Genomic DNA, 20,221 nt, shown 5'->3' on the forward strand with positions numbered 1-20,221 from the left:
TTCTGTTCCATTGGTCTATATGTCTGTTTTGGTACCAGTACCATGCTGTTTTGGTTACTGTAGCCTTGTAGTATAGTTTGAAGTCAGGTAGCATGATGCCTCCAGCTTTGTTCATTGGGCTTAGGATTGTCTTGGCAATGCGGGCTCTTTTTTGGTTCCATATGAACATTAAAGTAGTCTTTTGCAACTCTCATCAGCCCAGTTTAATATTACCTATTTATTATAATGTAATGCTGCTCGCACAACTGAGAAAACACTGTTGCTTTACCCCCTCCAGCTCTGTAGCAGCCACGCAGAAATCATAGAACTGTAAACATATGCTAATTACACAACCTATGTAGGCAATCAATATTAAGAAAAATTTTTACTGCCCAATAATTCTGTGGTTGAAAATGTAGAGTCTAATTTTGATCCGCAGTAACATCTAGGTTAATGTTGATTCAGAACGAAAACGTTTGTTGTTGCCATGAGAAGAGGCATTGAAATGCTGAATCACCACCACAAATGTTACCACTATTAATATAAGGAGATACATAGGAAGATCGAATTAGACCATCTCGGACCACCAGGTTTACAATTCCACCTGCAGATACATGCAAGAAGTATTGTCACAATACTTATGTCACGTTATTCCGTTGAGGCCATCACCAACTAAGCTTATAATTAATGCGTGGTCAATTTGGTCAATGTCACCAGCGTAGCATACTAACAAAAACAAGGGTTGCAAACTCAAATGCCTATAAGGCAGAATGTAAGACGGTAGGAAGCAAAGTCTATATGGAGCTATATAATAGAGGCTGCAGATTCATGGCAGATTCTAAAGCACAGCAGTCCCCAACATTTTTGGCACCAGGGACCGACTTTGTGGAAGACAATTTTTCCACAGGCAGCAAGGGATGGGGCGCAGGATGGTAATGGTCTTGGGATGAAACTGTTCCACCACAAATCATCAGGAATTAGATTCTCATAAGGAATATGCAACCTGGATCCCTCGTGTGTGCAGTTCACAACAGGGTTCATTCTCCTGTAAGAATCTAATGATGCTGCTGATCTGACAGGAGGCAGAGCTCAGGCAGCAATGCAAGCAATGGGGAGCAGCCAGAAATACAGACGAAGCTTCAATTGTTACCCACCATTCACCTCCTGCTCTGTGGCCCAGTTCCTAACAGGCCACAGACCAGTACATGTCCATGGCCCAGGGGTCAGGGACCCCTGCTGTGGCACATTGCTTAATAGAGGACTGTAGCAGCCATGTGCCCTGACCTTTCCTTTTTTTTTTTTTTTTTTTTTGAGATGCCAGAAACCCAGAATTTATTTATTTATTTATTTATTTTTTTAAGACAAGGTCTGGCTCTGTTGCCCAGGTTGGAGTGTAGGAGGGCGATCTCAGCTCACTGTAACATCAACCTCCCAGGCTCAAGCAATCCTCTCACTTCAGCCTCCCACGTTGCTGGGATTACAGGCACACTCCACTACACCCAGCTAATTTTTTTGTATTATTTGTAGACATGGGGTTTCGCCACGTTGCCCAGGCTAGTCTGGAATTCCTGAGGTCAAGCTGTCTGCCCATCTCAGCCTCCCAATGTGCTGGGATTGCAGGAGTGCACCACCACACCTGGCCTGAAACCCAGATTTTATTTATTTATTTATTCATTTTTTGAGATGGAGTCTTGCTCTATTGCCTAAGCTTGAGTGCAGTGGCGCGATCTTGGCTCACTGCAACCTCCACCTCCCTGGTTCAAGCGATTCTCCTGCCTCAGCCTCCCAAAGTGCTGGGATTACAGGCGTGCAACACCACACCCAGCCTGAAACCCAAATTTTTAATATGAAATCAAAGTCTTCAAACCTTGTAGGTGTCATAAAAAGCACACTGAGGACCACTAGTTTGCAACTGCCAATCTAAAATATCATAGACATTATATCACTTTAACCATGAAAAAAAAAGTATGTGAGGCAGAAAATGGAAGCAACCATGCCTAATTTATTGTTGAATACTTTTTCCGTATACCAAGAGCTTCCTTTGCACTAGCATCTGAAACTATATCCAGAATGACACTGGTTTTCATAAAAGTGTTGATCCTCACACCTCTTTATAGTCTTGCACCTGGCACAGTGGAGCGAAACACTTTAAATAGCACTTGTTCCTTGAGTATATATGGAAAAAAGTGAAGTATTGATAAGTGTTCAGCTAATATGAGCAGCATCTCAGGAGTTTCCAATTCTTGAATTACCAGGGAGTATTTTTACCATTTTCCCCCAGTGAAAGGCCTATTTTGAGAGACTTACCCTCCAAAATGAATGTATTAAGTCATGTTCCTTTTTTTTTTTTTTTTTTTTTTTGAGACAGGGCCTTGCTCTGTTGCCCAGGCTGGAGTGCAGTAGCATGATAGTTACAGGAAAGGGGTCCCAATCTAGACCCCAAGAGAGGGTTCTTGGATCTTGTGCAAGAAAGAATTCAGGGTGATGCCACAGTGTGAAGTGAAAGCAAGTTTATTAAGAAAGTAAAGGAGGAGGGGCACGGTGGCTCACTCCTGTAATCCCAGCACTTTGGGAGGCCGAGACAGGTGGATCACGAGGTCAGGAGATCAAGACCATCCTGGTTAACACGGTGAAACCTCATCTCTACTAAAAATACAAAAAAATTAGCCAAGTGTGGTGGCGGGCGCCTGTAGTCCCACCTACTCTGGGGGCTGAGGCAGGAGAATGGGATGAACCCGGGAGGCGAAGCTTGCAGTAAGCCGAGATCGTGCCACTGCACTCCAGCCTGGGTGACAGAGGGAGACTCCATCTCAAAAAAAAAAGAGAGAAAGTAAAGGAATAAAAGAATGGCTACCCCATAGACGGAGCAGCCGTGAGGGTGCTGGTTGCCCATTTTTATGGTTATTTCTTGATGATATGCTAAACAAGGAGTGGATTTTTCATGCCTCCTCTTTTTAGACCATATAGGGTAACTTCTTGATGTTGCCGTGGCATTTGTAAACTGTCATGGTGCTGGTAGGAGTGTAGCAGGGAGGATGATGGGAGGTCAGTCTTGTCTCTATTTTGGTTTTGGTGGGTTTTGGCCAGCTCCTTCACTGCAACCTGTTTTATCAGCAAGGTCTTTATGACTGGTATTTTGTGCTGACCTTCTATGTCATCCTGTGACTTAGAATGCCTTAACCATCAGGGAATGCAGCCCAGTAGTTTCAGCCTCATTTTTCCCGGCTCCTATTTAAGATGGAGTTGCTCTGGTTCACACACCTCTGACATGATCTCTGCCCACTGCGGCTTCCACCTCCTGGGTTCAAGAGATCCTCCTGCCTCACCCTCTCAAGGTGCTGGGACTACAGGTGTGTGCCACCACGCTCAGCTAATTTTTGTATTTTTTGTAGAGACGGTGTTTTTCCATGTTGCCCAGGCTGGTCTCAAACTCCTGGGCTCAAGCAATCCTTCTGTCTCAGCCTCCCAAAGTACTGGGATTACAGGCATGTCCCACCATGCCCAGACTAATATTTACTTTTAATCAGACTAAGATAGGGTTACTACTTGAGTTGCTATGGCTCCAGCTGAAAGAAAGCCTGTGCAGTCATATCACGCATAAACATTTGCTTTATGCTAAAAATATGGTGGACCTGGCATTACAGCTATTACAAATCTCCTAAGGTGTCTCGGATAGTGTATTAGTTACTTTTCATACTGCTATGAAGAAATACTTGAAACTGGGTAATTTATAAAGAAAAAGAGGTTTAATGTACTCACAGTTCCACAAGGCTGGAGAGGCCTCAGAATCATGGTGGAAGGCAAAGAAGGAGCAAAAAGGTATGTCTTACATGGCAGCAGGCAAGAGAGCACGTGTAGGGAAACTGCCCTTTATAAAACCATCAGATTTAGTGAGATGTATTCACTATCACGAGAACAGTATGGAAAAAACCTGCCCCCATGATTCGATTACCTCCTACCGGGTCCCTCCCACGACACATGGGGATTATGGGAACTACAATTCAAGATGAAATTTGGGTGGGGACGCAGCCAAAGCATATCGGGTAGCAACAACCTAGGGTCAGTTTTGCAGGTGGTAAAGCCATTTACCAAGATAGTTGTAGGTAAAGAAGGGCAGATTTATTAGAGAAATTATGAAAATACGTTGCAATGGGCAGCTCAGCAGAGAAGGGGCTACCTGCAAAGAGGCAAGGGCTGGAGGAAAGTTTTATAGGGTCCTGCTGAAGGGTGCTATGTGTGGAATGAGGTCATTGTGCCCGCAGGTTGTTTGTGATTAGCTGTCTCTAACAAATTGTTCATACAATAATTGTTCATTATTGTTCTCTACTTGGGGCTCTCCCCAACCTGGGGACCCTTCCTTATTGTTGCTTACTTATCAGGACTCCACATAAGGGTGTGGAAACTTCATTCATTCATATCTTCAACACAAATTGTAGGTAGCCTGTTTTTTAAAACATTTATTCAACAAATATTTAGTCCAAGCCAGTATTACTTATTACCTTCTCTACTACTTTATGGACTTTTAACTATCTCTGACACTATTCACTATTCTTCCACATTCTCTATTATTTATACCTATGGTAAAATTTGCCAGTTTGACCATACAACTAATACTCACAGGGAATATATAGAGTCTAGAAGAAAATATACAGGTCCTTAAAGGCTGCCCTGCCAACAAAACCAGAATGCGGGAACAAACATCACAACTCTGCCAAATAATCAATCCTACAATGTCCAAAATTTTACTTTAAAACTGGAATTTCCAGACTTCCTTTCTGCATTAACCAGTTTAACTAGACAGTAACGAAATATTCCTCCTACTTTATGCTGTGATAGTTTGTTTGTTTGTTTATTTATTTATTTATTTATTTATTTATTTGAGACAGAGTTTGGCTCTTGTTGCCCAGGCTGGAGTGCAGTGGCACGATCTCAGCTCACCACAACCTCCGCCTCCCAGGTACAAGCGATTCTCCTGCCTCAGCCTCCCGAGTAGCTGGGATTACAGGCATGTACCACCACGCCCGGGTAATTTTGTATTTTTAGTAGAGATGTGGGATTTCTCCATGTTGGTCAGGCTGGTCTAGAACTCCTGACCTCAGGTGATACCCCTGCCTCAGCCTCCCAATGTGCTGGGATTACAGCTGTGAAGCCACCGCGCCCGGCTGCTGTGATAGTTGAGATGTAAACCAAAAATAAAATTCTAAGCCACCCAATCCGACTGAATGGACCCTTCCTGTTGACCAAGGACATTCCAAAGTAAACTGAAAAGACCAGCTTAGGCCATGATGGGAAGGGGAGGTGTCAACATGCCTCATTCTACCTTCCTCCCTCTGGAATCCAGACACAACTGACCAGCATTAACATTAAAACAGAGATCTTAAGCTGGGCACAGTGGCTCATGCCTGTAATCCCAGCACTTTGGGAGGCCAAGGTGGGATCACCTGAGGTCAGAAGTTCAAGACCAGCCTGGCCAGTATGGTGAAGCATGTCTCTACTAAAAATACAAAATTAGCCGGACATTGTGGTGCACGTCTGTCATCCCAGCAAGGCAGGAAAATCACTTGAACCCAGGAAGCAGAGGTTGCAGTGATCCAGGATCATGCCATTGCGCTCCAGCCTGGTTAACGGAGCGAGACTCCGCCTCATTAAAAAAAAAAAAAAAAAGCCGGGCGTGGTGGCGGGCACATGTAATCCCAGCTACTAGGGAGGCTGAGGCAGGAGAATGGTGTGAACCAGGGAGGCGGAGCTTGCAGTGAGCCGAGATTGTGCCACTGCACTCCAGCCTGGAGAGAAATGCATTTTAATTGCATTAGCAGTGATTTAATTTTTTTAGATGCTAAAACTTATGGGTGAAAGTGGATTAAATGTAGCCAAATGCAACATCAAAATCTTCAGGCACAAAAACCCATTAACTTTTTCATACTCTCAGAAGATGAGCCTAATTTCAAATGAAAGCTGCCTCCAGAATATATTGTTAAGCGTATTCTAGATATAATTCATTTTGGCAAACATACTGTAGAAATTCACATAACATTTTACTGTACTAAAAGTAAATTGCCCATGTAACAAAAAATATCTTTTCAGAGCTTCAAATGAATTTTAAAGGATGACTGATGGTCCTTGGAAGAGAAACAGTAAACAAATAAGGTTTGTAGCAATGATGTATGAGTTAGAAATTGCAGTTCCAGATGATCTCTTTATTAAAGAGACGATCTACACTTAATTTGGTCAACTGTTATGAACATAGTTCATGTTAAGTCTCCATTTAAATACAACCTGAAATACCAAAGTTAATTTTCTTTTCTTTCTTTCTTTCTTTTTTTTTTTTAAGACAGAGTCTTGCTCTGTTGCCCTTCCTGGTGTGCAGTGGCATGATCTCGGCTCACTGCAACCTCCACCTCCTGGGCTTGAGCGATCCTACTGCCTCAGCCCCCCAAGTAGCTGGGAGGACAGGTGCAAGCCACGGCACTCAGCTAATTTTTGCATTTTTCGTAGAGATGGGGTTTCACCATGTTGCCCAATTTGGTCTCGAACTCCTGAGCTCAAGTGATCCGCCCGCCTTGGCCTCCCAAAGTGCTGGGATTATAGGCATGAGCCACCGTGCCTGGCCAGAAAATTGTAAACACACACAAACTCTCAAGTGGCCTAATTCCCTCTCACCAAACCAATGACAATACAGATAAAAGAGAATAACTTGTGTTCATTTTTGTACAAACAAAAAAGATATAAATTGTGAATGATGCATGATTTTTAATTACAAGTAAACTGGGCAAATGCTTCTGCATTATTTAAAGCTAAAAGGTGATCAGTGGAAACTTTCCTCTGTTAGTACTCTAATACTTTTTATATTTATCGGCTCACTACAACCTGTGCCTACCAGGTTCAAGCAATTCTCCTGTCTCAGCCACCTGAGTAGCCGAGACCACAGGCACGCACTACCATGTCCGGCTAATTTTGTATTTTTAATAGAGACAGGGTTTCACCGTGTTGGCCATGCTGGTCTTGAACTCCTGACCTCAACCGATCTGCCTGCCTTGGCCTCCCAAAGTTCTGGGATTACAAGCGTGAGCCACCGCGCCCAGCCTTATTGTAATTGTTACTATTTAAATCTCTTTTGCTCTCTCCTTCAAGAGTGACCTCATCCCATTCAGTTGCATCCATTTATTTATTCATCTTCTGCCTCCTGGGCTCGAGAGATCCTCCAGCGTGAGTCTCCCAAGTAGCTGGGAGTACAGGCTCACACCACCATGCTTGGCTAAATTTTGTAGGTTTTGGAGAGACAGCCTCTTGCCATGTTGCCTAGGCTGGTCTCAAACTCCTGGGCTCAGATGATCCACCTGCCTTCGCCTCCCAAAGCACTGAGACGTGAGCCACCACGCCCAGCCGCAAGTACTTTTACACAAAATGCAAACACTATTCTTCCATCATAAAAGTGATACCACAGCTTCTGTGAAGTTTTGCCAGGTAGTACTCATAATTACCTTGGGTAAACTTTTTGATGTTAAACTGTATCTTCTTCTTACGAGTTTTTCCATTGTATTAACTGCTTTTACAACAACACAAATAACAAGTTATTTTACAAGCCATTTAGAAATTTCTGTACTATGGTCCCAGTAATGTAAAATATATTAATGCCTATTACATTCAGATAAATTATACACTTGGAAACCACATACTTATGACTTACAGAAACTTACATAAACAAATTATAGAAATTATATGCTCAATTTTTAGGTATATAGTCTTAAATTAAGCTTAAATATACATTCTCAAGATAAATTAACAGTTCAGGGCTTCACAACTTGAAATCTGTGGAAGATGACATTGGAGACAACAGAACTCTGGTGGAATTCTTAGATGGAATTTGCCGAAACTTTTTTTTTTTTTTTTTTCTGAGATGGAGTGTCGCTCTGTCGCCCAGGCTGGAGTGCAGTGGCGCAATCTCAGCTCACTGCAAGCTCTGCCTCCCGGGTTCACACCATTCTTCTGCCTCAGCCTCCCGAGTAGCTGGGACTACAGGCGCCCACTGCCACGCCCGGCTAATTTTTTATATTTTTAGTAGAGATGGGGTTTTACTATGTTAGCCAGGATGGTCTCGATCTCCTGACCTTGTGATCCACCCGCCTTGGCCTCCCAAAGTGAAACTTTTCTTTAAAATAGAGATGGGATCTTGCTGTATTGCCCAGGCTGGTCTCAGACTCCTTGCCTTAAGCAGTCCTCCCACCTCAGCCTCCTAAAGTGCTGGGATTACAAGCGTGAAGCATTACATCCAAGTGAAACTTCTTGAGATGGTTACATAATGTCTAAATCTGCTGGTGTAGAAGTTAGTAAAGTGTAGAACTGAATAAATATTAAATATTAGATCAAGTTTCTCATGTTTACCTTAACGTATAAAGATTTATCTTAAAGCACTGATTTTCACAAAATAACATCAGTGTGAAATTGGAAAAGAAGCCAAATATTTTATTTCATGTATCTGAGAAATGAGGTGCTTTAGTCAACTGAATCTGCCCAAAACTAAAAAGCATTAATTAAAAAGTACTTAACTCAGAAATTATAAAAATAGGAGACATCAATAAAATACATTCTACACAGAATACGCCAACCATACACTACTCTTTTTTGATAATAAAAAATGTATTTACTGAGCCAGTTGTGGTGGCTCACGCCTATAATCCCAGCACCTTGGAAGGCCAATGAGAGTGGATCAGTTGAGGCCAGGAGTTTGAGACCAGCCTGGCCAACATGGCGAAATGCCGTCTCTACTAAGAATACAAAAATGAGCCGGGCACGGTGGCACGCACCTGTAATCCCAGGTACTCCGAAGGATGAGGCAGGATAATTGTTTGAACTCAGGAGGTGGAGGTTGCAGTGAGCCAAAATCATGCCACTGCACTCCAGCCTGGGTGACAGAGTGAGTCTCTGTCTCAAAAAAAAAAAAAAAAAAAGGAAAAGAAAAATAGTCAGTTGCAGTGGCTCACGCCTGTAATCCCAGCACTTTGGGAGGCCGAGGCAGGCGGATTACAAGGTCAGGAGATCGAGACCACCCTGGCCAACATGGTGAAACCTCGTCTCTACTAAAAACGCAAAAATTAGGCTGGGCACGGTGGCTCACACCTGTAATCCCAGCACTTTGGGAGGCCGAGGCGCGGAGATCACGAGATCAGGAGATTGAGACCGTCCTGGCTAACACAGTGAAACCCTGTCTCTACTAAAAATACAAAAAATTAGCTGGATGTGGTGGCAGGCACCTGTAGTCCCAGCTACTTGGGAGGCTGAGGCAGGAGAATGGCGTGAACCCGGGAGGCGGAGTTTGCAGTGAGCCGAGATCCCACCACTGCACTCCAGCTTAGGCGACAGAGCCAGACCGTGTCTCAAAAACAGGAAAGAAAACAAAAGAAAATTTGGACTATTGCCAATTACAAATATTTTTAGAGAAGAATTCAAAACAGTAACTGTGGATGATGGAAACAATAGTTATGATAAAAGTCTGATGAAACTTCCCAGTTCACAAGGAAATTTACTTATGTGCAGCATTTTAAGACAGTAATCAGAATCATGACTGACAGCATCATATCAGGGCCACCAGACTTTTATAAATTTCATACAATCTTCAGAAATAATTAATAACTTTTTTTTTTTTTTAAGATAGATTCTACCTCTGTCACCCAGGCGGGAGTGCAGTGGCATGATCTCGGCTCACTGCAACCTCCGCCTCCTGGGTTCAAGCAATTCTCCTGTCTCAGCCTCCCGAGTAGCTGAGACTACAGGCATGTGCCACCAGGCATGGCTAATTTTTGTATTTTTAGTGGAGACAGGGTTTCACTCTATTAGGCTGGTCTGGAACTCCCGACCTCAGGTGATCCACATGCCTTTGTCTCCCAAAGTGCTGGGATTACAGGCATGAGTGATGGTGCCCAGCCATTCATGACATGTTTGTACAAATATAAATTTAACAAATATTTAGCATAACTATCAAAATTACAAATCATATTAAATTTGTATAAATGTATGCAATTTTTGGAACACGTATATCAACAACATACCCATAAATATAACTGAGATGAGATCTAATGTCACCTCACTTGACAGTGCCCTCCCATGCAGTATTGCCACATTTGACAATGCCTGCCCATTTAATCTACCAAATAAATTGAATCACTTAATACCTCTACAAGATGAGAGATACATTCTTTGGACTCCCCAAGGGATGCACCTGAAATATCCCAAAGTTAGTTTTAAGCCAAAAAGACTTGATTTAGGATTTTGACACTGGAGAAACCCATCAAAGACGTCAAGTTTGAAAACACTTGATCAAAACAGAATCAAGGTCACTATTAAAAGAGTATTAATTTTACCAGAGACTTCCAAAGCAATACAGAAACTTACATGGATATAAAAACCTTAACCCTTTTAAAGGTCAGATTTGCTAAGTGATCAAAAGGGGTACTTGAATTGAATCGACACAGGAAGAGTGTGTACAGGGTTATGAGTGTAGGCAGATGGTTACTTTGGTCATATCTCCATTTGCCACCTGATTACACATGAGAATGGCATCTTTACTCACCAGAAAGCCAGTATTATAGGAGGTGTAGGAGGCATTCTTGGACTTGAGACAAGAACATTGTTGTGTAGAAATTTCATTGACTGTGTTAAAATTATTCTCCATGGGCTAGAGAACACATAACATGGCCTTTAGAATGAGACGGGCATTGATTGGATGCAAGGTCTCCACACTTACTAGCTGTGTGACATTGGACAGAGTGCTTCATCATTCCGAGACTCAGTTTTTAAAGGAAAAACAATTAACTACCTCGCAAGCTTGCTAGCAGGTTTAAGTGTAATAATGTGTGGGAATGACTGCACCGTGACTAACACGTAGTGACAGCTTAATTAATGTTAACCCTTATCATTATCATATAAGAATGTGAGTTACATAAGAGAGGAATCCTGTCAGTTCGTTCTCTGCTGTGTCCCCAAGACCATGAATCATGGCTGGCATGTAGTAGGCATTTAATAATATATGTTCAACAAGTATTTGGCAGTCTTGGAGGGCAGAAAAGGAGGTGGGGAAGATTTTTAAATAACGTTTTTTAAAAAGTCACATTGTCCTACAATACCGATTTTTCTTGCATATTTAGGAAATTGAGGGTTTTTTCCTAAAACATGCGGACATATGGGAAATAGGATGCAACATTTGCACTAATGTTTCAGACACAGTTAGAGGTTTCCAAGAGATTTTGCGCTGGGGAGGCTGCTTGCTACAAGCTCCCAAAGCTCTGGGAGAACATAGTATTCATTCCTCCCTCAGCAGAAGCGGTGAGGCGAGAAGCTCTGGGGAGCACCCAGCCTTGGACTTTTAGCATAGTGTGTCAGGTCTTCATAGTTTGGGCCCAGGGCACAGAGAAGTCACAGCTCTCCGGCATCCTGTGACCTTTACCCTCTTTGCCAAGGGAAAATGTGGCCCACCAAAGCAAGAAACTTGAGGGCATGGGTCACCCCAGCCCTGGCATCTGCCCAGAGCCTGAGAAGGAAGGAACAATGATCCTCCAGCTACCTCACGGGGCTGGCACCGGTGACCACTGCCCTGGCATCACCCAGCTGTGTCCGGCAGCCTGAACCCCATCTGTGGGGATGTGAGGAGGAAAATACAAAAGTCCTTAGGTGAACACTGAGAAGGCAGATGCAGCAGAAGCCTCCAGGCCAGAACTACCCAGTCTTGGACCTATGGTGGAGATAGAGCATAGCTGGCGATCATGTGTACTTACACTCTAAGGTCACCTGGTTGCGCTATGGCCTCATCTGTGGCTCTGAAAATGAAGATTTGGAAGGAGATCATCACAGCTAATGTTTAACAAGCCCCTCCTGTGTGCCAAATCATTCACCCCTCACCACAACTGAATGAGCTAAGGATTCTCATTATATATAGTTTATGGAGAGGGAAGTGCAGACATAAAGAGGTGAATTATCTTACCCAGATCCCACAGCTGATAAGTGGTGGAGGCAGAATAGAATCTAAACAGTGTGGCTCCGGAGCCCACATGCATTGATTCGACAAGTGTTTATTGAGCACCTGCCACGGACAAGGCCTTGTGTGATTAAATAGGGTTATAATTAGTAATATAAAAATGAGAAATCACTAATGCTTTTTAGACTTAACATTTTCTTTTTTTGTAGGTTTCAGGCACAGAACTGTATATCCAATAATAGTGAAATGGATCCCACTAATTATGACCGAAATGATGATACATTTAAATGACTTGGATGTTTTATAGGTATGATCTCGTGAAACCTTGAGAGAAACTGAATGACGAATGAAACTATTGTTCCTGTTTCACACAGAAGAAAACTGAGGTTAAAAGGGGTAAAGTAATTTTGCATGGCATGAAGTAGAAATTCAAAGTACAGGAATTTGAACTTGGTTCTGTCCTTTTCTGAAGCCCTTGACCACTATAGACTGAAACATCACCTTGTTTTTCCACTCATTCAACACGTTTTTTAAAATTATCTAATAGGTTGGCACTCATGATGAGCCCCTGTTCTCATTCTGCAAATGGTGAAGCTCTCTATTGTCCTGACCCCACAGTTCCTGTCCCATGACCAGGGCCAGCTCACCAAGGAGCTGCAGCAGCACGTAAAGTCAGTGACATGCCCATGCGAGTACCTGAGGAAGGTGAGTGAGTGCAGACAGATGGGGCCTGGTGCCCTTGAGCAGTTCCCGGGTCTCAGCTGCCACACATCTCATAGCGGGTGATGCTGGGGGAAGCTTATGCAGTCACAGTACTGGCTTCTTCCTCTTTTTCTTTCCATACAAGTGGCTTAGGGATGGGGTAGAGTAGTTGACTTATTTGGATGAAAACCACTATCTTCTGTCAGAAACTCAAAAGGAATCATTGCTGGCATGGTAACCTAAAGAAAAACAACCAGACAAGTGCCCAATGACACTTAAAAAGGTTATTTATTATCTTGCCAAGTTTAGGCTGGGCATGGTGACTCATGCCTGTAATCCCAGCATTTTGGGAGGCTGAGGCTGGTGGATCACCTGAGGCCAGGACTTCAATACCAGCCTGACCAATACGGCAAAACCTCGTCCCTACTAAAAATACAAAAATTAGCCAGGCATGGTGGTGTGAGCCTGTAGTCCCAGCTACTCAGGAGGCTGAGACAGGAGAATTGCTTAGATTCAGGAGGTGGAGGTTTTAGTGGGCCGAGATCACGCCATTGCACTCCAGACTGTGCGACAGAATGAGACTCTGTCAAAAAAAAAAAAAAAAAAATTATCCTGCAAAATTTGAAAAGGAAATTCAAATCAACAGCTTCTAAACTACTTTTTAACATGACTCATAATAAGAAATACATTCTATAGTACATATATATGTTCTATAATTTTGAATAAAAGAATTAACCACATCACATTTATTTTACAACATGTAATACATATTTTTTATTCTCCTTCATTTGTTTTGAATGCTCTGTGCAGTCTACAAAAAGTCCAACAGTAATAATTAAATTAGTCATTAAGTTGAACATTATCTTGTCTTTTAAAATGATAATCTCAAAAATGATCTTTTATTTTTGAGATTTATATAGATACACACACACACACACACACACACACACACACACACACATACACACATAGAGAGACAGAGAGACAGAGTTTCACTCTGTCGCCCAGGCTGGAGTGCAGTGGCACAATCTTGGCTCACTGCAACCTCCGTCTCCCGGGTTCAAGCAATTCCTCTGCCTCAGCCTCTGAGTAGCTGGGACTACAGGTGTGCACCATCATGCCCAGCTAATTTTTGTATTCTTAGTAGAGATGGGGTTTCACCATATTGGCCAGGCTCGTGTCAACTCCTGACCTCGTAATCTGCCCACCGTGGCCTCCCAAAGTGCTGGGACTATAGGTGTGAGCCACTGCACCCGGTCCAAGATAAAATTATTTTAACAATATACTATGAAGAGAAAAACACTGGCTATGAAAGAATATGCATAGTTTTACCCTGTTTAAAAATAAAGATTGAAAGAATACATATGCAAATAAGTTTACTTTTATTTTTGGTAATACTTTACTGGATTGTCTGAATATTGACAATCAGTATGCATCATGAAGCTACATGGCTAACATTGAGTACTCACTGTGTGTGCCAGGCCCTGGGTTCAATGCTCTACATGCACTTATATTTCATTTAATTCTCTCTGCAACCTGAGATGGTATAGCCACCTCATTTTACAGAGTTGAAACTGAGGCTCAGAGACTGAAAGTTAAGCCTGAGGTTACAGTCAATAAGAGGCAGAGCTGGAACTGAAACCTACGTGTGTCTGACCACCAGTTCATGTTCTGACGGCAGGCTAGTCTGCATCACAGAGTGTGGGGTAGACGGTGCATGCCTGCTAGGATGGGCTAGGTATCACTGTAGGTAAGAAACAGCCCCAAACGATGGAAATGTACACCACTGAAGGCTCTTTTCCTGCCCATGCTGCACATCCTCCATGGCTCTCCTGTGCCCTGTGCCCCACATGCCCTCATCCTGCCACGAGAATAAAGGAGCAGCCTCCATATGGGAGCTGTCAGCTGCTCTAAGAGATGAAGGAGAGGGTGGCCAGTCTCAATGGCTCCCAACTCTTTTGCCTCGAGGTGACACGCTTCACTTCCACTCACATCTCTTGGGTCAAAGCAAATCCCATGGGTACATCCACTTTCAAGTGGCCCAGGAGAGAACCTGAAATACTCGGTGGACTCCATTAAGGCCGTCATATGGTGTCAGCCTGCATGGGAGACTGTGGAGGGGCAGAGGAGGAGAGTGGGGAACTGACGGGAAATGACAGGAGGACTAAGTCACCGCAGATTTGCTTTATCCTCAGCCAGGTGGAGTTTGTCCCAGAGCTGCACAAAATCATCACCAGCATGATGAAATGGAGTAGACTTCAGAAAAAGCAGTTTGGTCAGATGTAATCAGCAGTGAACTCAGAATCAACTGAGTGACATTGAGTCAGTAAATCTCTGACTGCCTCAGTTACCCCATATGATAGTTTTGAGGATGGGAACATTGAGAGAGTTGGTTTGGAAGGATATCAAGAGTAAAAATTCCAACATTTTAGTTCCTTTAAGTTAAATCCAGGCACTCTTTTTCCTGCAAGTCTCCTGTTCCTTTCAGATTGCACAGGTGAGAGTGCTCAGATTAGGGCTGGAGGTTGTAAACTATTGCTCCCACACTGACAGTGCCCCCGTGTCGTGCATGTATTCTGTGCATTTTCCTGTGCTAAACACTCTCCCAAAACATCGTGGGGCCTGATTCTTCCTCTTTGTTCCAATGGCCCTGGGTGACTCAAGTGCCCATTCAATGACCAGGACACAGAGGTCTTAGAGAGATGCTCCATGAGGCCCCAGGTGCGAGCCTGTACCCTGCCGGAGCATGAGGCAAGGGACAGGGCATCGTCTGTGGGGATAGTGGGGGTAGTGGTCAGCCAGGCTTGGTGACTCCACTTGCTCACCAGATGATCCTACACCTGCCACCTCCGATGGATCCACTGCGTCTGTGCCTGCCTGTACTGCCGATGCTCCAGTGGATAACTCAGCATCCCAGCCTAGGCCCAATGCCACTGAAGATGGACCTGCCCCCTGGAGACCCGGGAGTCCTACCACTCAGCTGTCCCTAGGAGTGCCCAGACCCTCATTGTTATCCAGGACCTAGGAGCCCTACCCCTGGCCTTCACTCATCAGCCGTAAATGATGATTTACTGCTGTTACCATCATCACTGCCTTCAGTGACCAAGGGCCTTCCAAGGTGCCAGCTCTGGAACGAAGGATGCCCTTGGGAGGTGATGACACTCAGGTACACGGGTGCTCAACAGATTGCTTCCTCCTATCCTCAGACGGTCTTTGCATGCTTGCAGCCATTGGCACTCCCATTGTATGGAAGGAAACCAGCCCAGGGTCACACAGCTGGTCAGCAGCAACATAGCTGGTCTCAAATCTAAGGTGCCTGGCCATGCCTCCATGAGGGACCGCCTGCAAGGGAGGTTGATCCTGGCTTTGGGGAGCCTTTCCTGGGCTGCACGAATAACCTCCATTGTTCGAGACCCCAAACTCTGCTCACATCTTCCTTTCCCTGTCTCTGCTTGGGCTATGATCACGGTGACTCTAGCAGCCCTTCATGGACATTATACTACTCTCTGCCATTCACTTTTGCTCTAATCTGACTTCAACCCCCACTTACTTGGTCTCTCCTTTTACAACCAACACAACCGAAATCTAGGGCTTCTTCTTTTTTTTTTTTTTTTTGAGACAGAATGTCATTCCATTCTGTCACCCAGGCTGGAGTGCAATGGTACAATCTCGGCTCACTGCAACCTCCGCCTCCCGGGTCCAAGGGATTGTCCTGCCTCAGCCTCCTGAGTAGCTGGGATTACAGGCGTGTGCCACCATGCCTGGTTAATTTTTGTATTTTTAGTAGAGACGGGGTTTCACCATGTTGGTCAGGCTGGTCTCGAACTCCTAACCTCGTGATCCGCCTGCCTCAGCCTCCCAAAGTGCTGGGATTACAGGCGTGAGCCACCATGCCCAGCCAAATCTAGGGCCGGAACATGGCTGCAGCATATAAAAAGAATTGAATTCCATACTTTCGTTAACCCTGTTTTTTGTTTGTTTGTAGTTGTTGCTGTTTTTGAGACAGAGTCTCGCTCTGTCGCCTAGGCTGGGGTGGAGTGGTGCAATCTCGGCTCACTGCAGACTCTGCCTCCCGGGTTCAAACTATTCTCCTGCCTCAGCCTCCCAAGTAGGTGGGACTACAGGCGCCCACCACCACACCCGGCTAATTTTTGTATTTTATTAGAGACAGGGTTTCACCATATTGGCCAGGCTGGTCTGGAACTCCTGACCTTGTGATCCGCCCACCTCGGCCTCCCAAAGTGCTGGGATTACAGTTTTGTTTTTGTTTTGCTTGCTTCTTAGGGTTGTTTTTCTATTTATGGTAAAGGCATTGGCTTTCCATTTGTAGCATCAATAGAATATTTCCTGTTTACAATAACCTTATGTCATAGTAAATGGTAAAGGGATTTAAAGCAGTGGTTTTCAGCTGCCAGAGGCCTGAGAGAGTTTGGGCACACTCTGTGTGATCGGGCAGAAGGCCTGTGGGAAGTTTAGCAGAGGACAGGGCCAGGAAAGGTGATGGACAGTGGGGGGTCTGTCCTGGTCACCAGGCCCCTGGGTCCTGCCCACCTGCTTGGAGCTCCCCACCCATCACACATGATGCTGCCAAGCCCTCTGGGTATTGTGGGCAAATACCTTAGGAGAGAAGTTGATGAACTTTGTTTCTTGAAATGCACAGATTCCTTGGACATCCCTGAGAGGTCAATCATGAAAGTCAACTTGGTTTTCTCCCCCTCATTTGGGTTCAGAATTTAAAGTCCACACACACGGGCAGTAAGATGATATAGATAAGGACATCATCACTCGGTTTCGGATGTTAAAATGTCTAGGTGGGTTAGGAGTGATTTGAGATCACACAACCTTGTGCCACAAAGAGGAATTCCCAGGCCAGAAGGAGACATTTTATTGCCATGTTATGATCTTATCATTGAGTTGAAAGGCGATCTTGTTTCATTTTGGATTCTTTCTTATGTTTATGTCTTATAAGGGCACTTTGAATTTCCAAGCAAATAATAATTTTGAATTAGCTTTTAATCATTGAGTTCTAGCACAGTTATATGATCAGAAACATGTTGTGTGATTTGATTGCTCTCAAATATATTGAGATTTGCTGGAACAAAATAAGTCAGGTTAATTTTTGTAAATGTACCATGCATGCTTAAAATGAATGTATCTACATTTGTTCCTGAGATACAGGTGGATGGACGGATGGCTACATGGATGTGATGGAGATGGTTTACTATCGGGACCTTCCGCATCCTGCTGATATTTTGTTGCTTAGGATATGAATGGCTGAGCGGAGGCTGTAAAACCTGGCACTCTGCTTGGGTATGAGGTTCTTCCTGCCATCCTGCCATCATTTGTTTTTTATGTTTTGTCACCAAAAGTGACCTTGAGGAACCCTGGGAGCTCAGGAAGGAAGGAGCGCCCAGAAGCAGGGACAGGGAGCTGGTTGGGGAGGACCAGAAATCAGGTTTGTGAAGGTTCCAGAGAGGACCTGTCCTTGCGAGGAGTGTGGGAGACTGAGATGGGGGAGGGGTCATTGGAATGATGCGGGCGCTACTTGGCATTGTCCATTGTGAGGCACCACCGGGGTCATCAGGGATTGGTGGAGAGGGAGTATAAAGCCCCAGGGTTGCCAAGGGAGGGCCCAGACCGAAGAAGGTTTGGTGGATAGCAGAACCTTTTTGTCTCCCTCTAATTGCTCCTAAGCCTCACGCTCCCTTGCCCCGCGTGTCCTGTTGCTTCCCTGATCTTCTCCGTGACCTGTAGCTAAACCTTCCACCAGCGCTTGAGAACTTAATTTGATCCGGATCCTTTCCCAGACCCCTTTCTTCTCCTCCTCCTCCACCTCCTCCAGGTGCCCAACAGCCCCCTTCTCCTTTCCCTTCCCTTACTTCCCTCCTTCCCCTCCACTTCCCCTCCCCCTCCCCTCCCCCTCCCCAACTCAGATCCGGCCCCGGTCCCCGTCCCCTTCCCTCCCCCCTGCCCTAAGCCACCTCCACCTCTGTCCTGGCCGCCTCAGGGCGCCCTGAAAGGACCAGGACATGCGGCTGCGGTGGTGGCTCCTCTTTTGGCTCCTGCTGGGATTTATCAGCCATCATCCTACCCCTGTGAGTAGACCCTGGACCCGCGGGGTTTCTTCCGTTTTACTGGGCTGTGTCACGCGGCATGAAATTACACAGCTCAGGCCTGTAATCCCAGCACTTTAGGGGGCCGAGGTGGGCAGATCACTCGAGTCCAGGAGTTGAAGAGTAGCCAGGGCATCATAGCGAAACCCCATCTCTACAAAAAATTCCAAAAAAGATTAGTCGGGCCTGGTGGTGCGTACCTGTTATTCCAGTTACTGGAGAGGCTGAGGTGGGAGGATCGCTTGGGCCCAGGAGCTGGACGTTGCAGTGAGCCGAGATGGCCCCGCTGCACTCTTGTCTCTAACAAACAAAATGGACCAAAACAAAGTGAAATGTCATTTGATTTGTGTCATCTGATTTGATGACTTTTTTTTTTTTTTTTTTAGACAGAGTCTCACTCTGTCGCCCAGGCTGGAGTGCAGTGGCAAGATCTCGGCTCACTGCAACCTCCGCTTCCGGGGTTCAAGCAATTGTCCTGCCTCAGCCTCCTGAGTAGCTCAGATTACAACGCCTGGCTAATTTTTGTATTTTTAGTAGAGACGGGGTTTCACCATGTTCGCCAGGATGGTCTCCATCTCTTGACCTCGTGATCTGCCTGCCTCGGCCTCCCAGTGCTGGGATTACAGGCGTGAGCCACCGCGCCTGGCCAAAATATATAACCTTAAGTGTAAGTTTACTAACTTTGGAAAGTACATACACCAGCATAAACCAACCCCCTTTCAAGATCTACATTATTTTATTTATTTATTTATTTGAGACAGTTTCTCCCTTGTTGCCCAGGCTGGAGTGCAATGGGGCAATATCAGCTCACCGCAACCTCTGCTTCCCAGGTTAGAGCGATTCTCCTGCCTCAGCCTCCCGAGTGGCTGGGATTACAGACATGTGCCACCACTCCCAGCTAATTTTGTATTTTTAGTAGAGATAGGGTTTCTCCATGTTGGTCAGGCTGGTTTTGAACTCCTGACCTCAGGTGATCCGCCCGCCTCGGCCTCCCAAAGCGTTGGGATTACAGGCGTGAACCACCGTGCCCAGCCAAGATCTACACTATTATGTCACCCCAGAAAGTGAACTCTCACTCTTCCCAGCCAGTCTCTTTCTTATCATAGGTTAGCTTGCTTATTCTGGAATTTCGCGTATACAGATGCATGCCATGCCATAGGTACTCTTTTGTGTCTGCTTTGTTCTGCTCAACAGCATGTTTCTGAAATCATTACCATTGTTGTATGGTTCTCTAACTCCATCATTTCCATTTCAGACTCAGCATATGCTGAGTTCAACCTGATGAAGGGCTATCTCTGTTTAATTCACCATCTTGAAAGAAACATTTAAAATTCAGATGTTTTCAAGAATATATAGTTAAATCCTGAGGAATCGATGTAGAAATGTTATCACAAGCTGTCTGAACTTACTCAGGGGAAGTCTTCGTCTTCACTCACATAAGAGTCTAATGGAATTAATA

General features: G+C 44.7%; 1 protein-coding gene across 1 annotated transcript in view; it reads left to right on the plus strand.

The window, feature by feature from the left end:
* Positions 1-20,221, plus strand: part of LOC107973150 (serine/threonine-protein kinase SMG1-like) — a 75,145-nt gene that overhangs the window by 52,753 nt on the left and 2,171 nt on the right. Inside the window, 3 exon segments of the mRNA XM_063796848.1 lie at positions 4,866-12,343; positions 12,495-15,815; positions 17,828-17,959. The gene's annotated coding sequence lies outside the window, so the exon portion shown is untranslated.

Source organism: Pan troglodytes, chromosome 18 (genome assembly GCF_028858775.2).
Source record: "Pan troglodytes isolate AG18354 chromosome 18, NHGRI_mPanTro3-v2.0_pri, whole genome shotgun sequence".
NCBI lineage: Eukaryota > Metazoa > Chordata > Mammalia > Primates > Hominidae > Pan > Pan troglodytes.